Here is a 6442-nt window from a genome sequence, read left to right as displayed (position 1 = left end):
GTGGGTTTGTTCTGAGATTCCGCAGACTGCAGCATCGCATAAAGCAAGGAAATGGAGTGAGAAATGGGGCCCTCGGATTTACATAGTTTTTCAAAGGGGGTCAGTGATGAGGGGGGTCGCACAGGAAGAGGTAAACTCTTAATAAAATGCTGTAGTTGCCTATATCGCCATCCATCCATAGGAAAGCTACCAAACTGGGATCGGAGCCAATCTAAGGACACTAAACCTTGTTCGTGAACAAATCGTCCACAGCGAACCTCCCCATCACTGGTCCAATTGCGAAGATAGGAAAGGTGTTCCCCTGGGGTGAACCAGGGAAAGCCTCCTAGCAGTGCAAGCGGAGATGTTGGCTGTGACAGCTGCTCCCTTGGGTTGATGGCATCCCACATTCTCAGCACATGTATAGTGATCGGGGAAACAAAGCTCGAGAGACCTCTGTTCTCACGTGGGAGCCAAGGGGCATGAGACAAGTTGCGCCCCGCCAGAAACTTCTCGAGAGGAACCCAAGCCTTGGTAGAGGTGTGGTGGTGCCAGTTGAGAACTCTCTGCAGGGCTACTGCCTCGTAATATTTGCGGACAGAGGGCACTCCCAATCCACCCATATTTTTAGGGCGTTGTAGCGTACGGAGAGCTAAGCGGGGTACATGACCCTGCCAAATAAACTTAACAAATAGGCTGTTGAAGGTCGAGAAAAGAGATCTGGGCAAAGCAATAGGTATCATCTGGAGAAAAAACAGGATTCGTGGTAGTACATTCATTTTCAGTATGCTGACCCGCCCCATCCACGAAAAGGAAGTGCGATCCCACCTAGTTAAATCAGTTTTAATAGTTGCGAGTAATGGTGCAAAATTGCATGAGTAAAGTTGTGATATATCAGCTGGGAGGTGAATCCCCAGGTATTTTAATGAAGAGCAGCACCACGTGAAGGAGAAGGAGGCCTGTAGTTGGGAGCGCATCGCATGAGGAACACCGAGGGGGAGAATCTCGGATTTGCTATAATTAATTTTGAAATTCGATAAAGAACAGAATCTTTTCAATTCAGACATGATGTTAGGTAGGGAGATCAGTGGGTCTGTAACGTAGAAAAGAACGTCGTCTGCGTAAGCCGATAGTTTATGCTCTGTCGTTCCCACCGTGAGCCCCTTAATATTAGGGTTTGTTCTGATTATGTTGAGTAGTGGTTCTAGAGTGAGGGCAAAAATCAGGGGGGACAGAGGGCACCCCTGCCGTGTACCGTTTCGAATAGGGAAGGGGTTTGAAAGCATCCCGTTTACTTTAACCCGCGCTTCGGGGGAACTGTATAATGACCCTATCCATTGGAGCATATTACTTCCCAGGCCCAATCGAGAGAGCACCGCCTGCAGATAGGCCCAGTCCACCCTGTCGAAGGCCTTCTCAGCGTCCGTAGACAAGAGAAGACAGGGTGCACTGGGCCGTCGCAAGGTCGCCCAGTGTATCAATTGAATGGCTCGATTGGAATTGTCCCTAGCCTCCCTACCTGTTATAAAACCCGTTTGATCAGTATGGATCACCGACGGGAGGATAGGTTTGAGGCGATTATCCAATACTTTCGCGAAAATCTTGATATCAGTGTTCAGCAATGAAATCGGCCTATAGCTGCTAGGAATGGAGGGATCTTTGCCCTCCTTTGGAAAGACGGTGATGTGCGCCATCAACGCGTCCCTCGGGAGGGTGATGCCCGAAGCTAAAGCATTGAAATACGTGCACATTCGGGCAGCCAGGAGGTGGGAAAATTTGCGGTAATACGCATTAGTTAGCCCATCAGGACCAGGGCTTTTCCCTTGCGGAAGATCCTTAATTATTGCTTCTATTTCCTCTACCGCTATAGGCCTATCAAGCTGAGCACTGATTTGTTGCGATATTTGTGGTGTGAGAGCCTCCTCCAAGTATTGCGCAATACAGTCCGCCTTCTGAGAGGGCGTATGTCCTGCAAGTGTGGCTGGGAGTTGATAAAGCTGGGCATAATAGTCGCGAAAGGCATCTGCAATTTTAGAGGATAGTACAGTTTGGGATCCCGAGGGCGTTTGAATTTTATGGACATGTCCTGATGTGCGTTGCCGTTTCAGGGCCCTGGCCAGTAGTTTGCCACACTTATTACCGAATTCATAGAATTTATGTGAGACGTAACGGAGTCTGTCACGGGTTCGTTTTTCTAATAGGTCTGAGAGCTGTGCCCTGAGGGTTGTTAATTTCTCGTATAAAAGAGGGGTCAATTGCCGTTTGTGTTTGAGTTCAGCTGTACGCAATTGTGTCAGCAAGGATTGGAGTTCCCCACAGCGAGCTTTTTTGAGCCTAGCTCCTTGGGCAATAAATTCACCTCTTATCACAGCTTTATGTCCCTCCCAGACATACGTCACCCCGGTTTCTCCCGTCGCGTTTTCTTTGAAATATAGAGAGATCGCATCTGACACCTGAGCTAGCGCTACTGCATCATCTAATAGGTTTTCGTTCAGGCGCCAAGTCCATTGGCGAACCTCTGAGGACAAAGGTGCCAGGGAGATGGAAATGGGTGCATGATCGGAAATCGTCATAGAACCGATTGACGAGCCAGAGAGCGATTCCAATAGGCGTTGATCTACCAATAGAAGATCTATCCGCGTGTATACTTTATGTGTTGCAGAATAGTAGCTGAAATCTTTTACAGTAGGATGTGTTACTCTCCAGCAGTCAATCAGATGACTAGCGTGTAAGGTTTTACGAAAGCGTTTAAGAAACGCAAATGAGTGTGTAGAGTGGCCTGAAGATGTGTCTAACTGCGGGTCTGGGCACACGTTAAAGTCCCCTCCCACAATGAGACGCCCCTCGCGAAAATCGGAAAGGGAATCCAGGACCCTCTCCAAAAAATCTAGTTGCCTAGAATTGGGAGCGTATAGCGCCACAATTGTAAATTTTTGGTTGTATATAGTGCCTTTCAGAAAGACAAATCTGCCTTCAGGATCTACGCGGTGGTCAATGGTGATAAAGGGGCAATTTTTATGGATCGCCACCGCGACTCCACCTGATTTAGCTTTGGGTGAATTGCTGAGGAACCATTGATTGTATATGTGTGTGGGGAGGCGAGGGACTGAGTCAGCTCTGAAATGAGTTTCCTGTAATAATAAGACATGTGCACCAGATCTCTTTGTCTCAAGCCACAACTTACTGCGTTTAGATGGAGAACTCAGGCCCCGTACGTTGTATGACACGATTTTCAGATCAGCCATTGCTGGTTGTCAATAGGGTCCCCCAAAGGGCGCGATGAGGGCGAGGAGAGAGCCACAGCGTACCACCCAGCAAATCTAAAGTGCTGATAAGAAAAGCAAACCCGTGTAATAGATAGACAACCCATTCATAGACATCATCATGAAACATTAGGGAGGAAAACAATAAGGAAAAAGGAGGGGGGGAAGCATTGGGAGAAAAATTAAGAACATCAAGAAAACAAAAAACGTAATACCCTGTGGGCATTCAGCAACCTCTAGGTGCAACGGAGCAGAGATCGCCCGCCGGCCTAGTGGCACCACAAAATGCAGGCGATCACCGCGTCGTGCACTTCCTTCTACAAGGAATGTGACTCTCATGAGTTTACCTATGGGGGGAAAGTGGAGAGTCACTAAACAGGAGCCCCAATTGAGGGGACCCACTCCTTCATGTGAGCATCTCTGACAGTCAGATGCATATGAGAATTATCTGCAACAGCAAAAAATTGAACCAGCAGAATTTAGAACCAAAACACGGGCATAACACCAGTCCTGTAGGTAGAAAGTTGAAGCCTCCAAAGTCGTTCCTCCGCCTCAGCGTACAGCTGGGGAAAAAGGGGGACCTTGCTCCGTTGCAGCAGCTTGTCCATTCCGGGGTTTGTTGCGTCGTCTGCGGCGGGCTTGCTGCCAAGGTTCCTGACGGGCTGGTAGTGGAACTTCAGAGGAAATGCGCCAATCAGGTATGTCCACGGAGGGGAGGCCAAGGCGTGAGAGGAAATGGGGGAGGTCTGACTTGTTCCGCAAAGTGATTTGTTGGCCATCTTTTGTGACGGAAAGGCTGAAGGGGAATCCCCAGCGGTATACCAAGTGTGCTTCCTGCAGGACTGCCAGCAGAGGCTTCAGGGCCCTGCGCTGCATAAGCGTGCGTCTGGATAAGTCCGGAAATAAGGACACTTGTGCTCCATCAAAATCCACATGGCGCATACCCCTAACATGAAACATGATGCGCTCCTTCACGGTATATTTATGCAGTTTGCAGATAATGTCTCGTGGTTTGTCAGGGTCTTCTGAGGGAGGTCTAAGGGCTCTGTGCGCCCGATCGATCTCTATGTGGTCGGGAGCTTCTCTCCCCAGGATCTGGGTGAACAACCCCTGAAGAGAGGGGATTATATCCCTAGGGCCTGTGGCTTCTGGCAGACCTCTAATACGAATGTTGACCCTGCGACTTCTATTCTCCACGTCATCAAGTTGATCGAGCAAAGAGTCAATCCGTTGATCTTGCATTTTACTGTGTGCTTGTAAAGCTTGTAAGGAAGGGTTAATGTCCTCCACTGTCGCCTCTAGGGCCTCCACCCTACCTCCTATGTGGGCAGTGTCAGCTTGTAAATCCTCAATGTCTTTTCTAAAGGCCTTCTCCATGCGGGCCATGAATCCTTCAAGGTCTGCCCAGGTAGGAAGGGCAAGGATATGGGACCTGAGGTCGCCGTCATCTTGGGCTATGTGTGGGCCTCTGAGTCCTGGGGCTATGTGTTGGGAGAGTCCAGAGTTGGGGGAGGGAGAGGCGGCCGATCGGGCCGGGAAAACGTGCAGCGGGGTATGATCATGTCTCTTCCCTGCATCTCTCCTACCCGGGCTACTAAACTGGCTTCCTCTGGAGTCTGGAGAGGATGGAAGAAGGGGGGATGCCGGTGGATGGTGCGGCGACATTGCTGGGGATGCCGCGTGTGCGGCCTGTGAAGACTCACCCGACGCCATCTTGGTTTCTGCTCCCGACCGTCTTCCCCCACAGAAAAAGGCCTCAAGAGAGCTGGAACGAAGCCGCGGGGTTCTCCGGGGCTGCGGGGATGGCTTCCGCCGTGTCGGCATCGCACAGAGCCGGTGTCAGGGTCAATTTATGCTGCTGCAGGAGCGATGTATGGAGCGGGTCAGACGGAGCTCAGCTCACACACGTCCGCTCTGCTTCATGTCTCTATACCCCATGTCTTAATCTGGTAACCCACAAATTATTGTACAGCATGCAAATTCCATTCCAGAGATATTAAAAATGCATGATAGGCAAGTCATCCAGGAGGTAGAAGATGTGCATTCCGCTTCCTGTATATGGTAGCCTAGTCCTGTGTGATGTTGATCCGGTATTTTCTTACATCTTCAAATATATAATCAACAGTAATGTAGATTGGTCATGTCTGATTTAAATGCAGCAAGGTCTCTGGCCTTGTCCAGTCTAATGAGAACTTTCCAGGTCAAAGATAGCTGACATCCTTCTGTATGTGGTGGGTTGTGAGGCATAGTGGGTGCAAGGTGGACAAAGTTATTGGGTGCCAGACACTTCTTGGATGTGAAAGAGGTTTTATTTCTCTTAACAGTCCTTTTTCTATTTTATGGGGAAAGAGGGTTAGGGCCAGGACACCCTTAAGTAGCCATAATTTAAATTGGCAGACTCCAAGACTTCAACAGGAGAACAGCCATGCAGGGAAAGGCCCCAGCAAGGTGCCACATCTGCACATGCAGGAATGCTGTCTTCTATGGCAACAGTCTTTAACAGTTCCCAACTCAACTGTAACAGTTCCTTCAGCTTCACTACAACTGCCTCTTGTAGTTTTTCAACACTGAGATACCGGGCTCTCAATGGACCCCTTAAAGCGGAGTTCCACACAAAAATGGAACTTCCACTTTTCAGAACCCTCCCCCCCTCCGGTGTCACATTTGGCACCTTTCAGGGGGGAGGGGGGTGCAGATACCTGTCTAAGACAGGTATTTGCACCCACTTCTGGCATAGACTCCCATGGGAGTCTATGCCTCTTCCGTCCCCACCGCGCTGTCTGCTGGGACACACACGGGTCCCAGAGACAGCGGGGACCAGTTAGGAAGCACAGCGTGACTCGCGCATGCGCAGTAGGGAACCGGGAAGTGAAGCTGCAAAGCTTCACTTCCTGATTCCCTCAACTAGGATGGCGGCGGCAGCTGCCGAGAACCGAACGGGTTCTTGGCATCGCCTGCCGACATCGCTGGACCCTGGGACAGGTAAGTGGCCATGTATTAAAAGTCAGCAGCTGCAGTATTTGTAGCTGCTGGCTTTTAATATTTTTTTTTTGGCGGTTTAGGTGGACCCCCGCTTTAATTCACTGACTCTGAATCCCTTGAGCTCCTCCAATCTTTGCGGTTGTATCTCCCTCAAGCGTCACCCACGCTTCCCTGCTGGATCCCTAGCCTGGCACTCCAGACACTCCTCAAGCTTCCCC

This window comes from Aquarana catesbeiana, linkage group LG09 (genome assembly GCF_042186555.1).
Source record: "Aquarana catesbeiana isolate 2022-GZ linkage group LG09, ASM4218655v1, whole genome shotgun sequence".
Taxonomy (NCBI): Eukaryota; Metazoa; Chordata; class Amphibia; order Anura; family Ranidae; genus Aquarana; species Aquarana catesbeiana.
The sequence above is the reverse complement of the archived record's forward strand: the minus strand, read 5'-3'. Positions refer to the sequence as shown.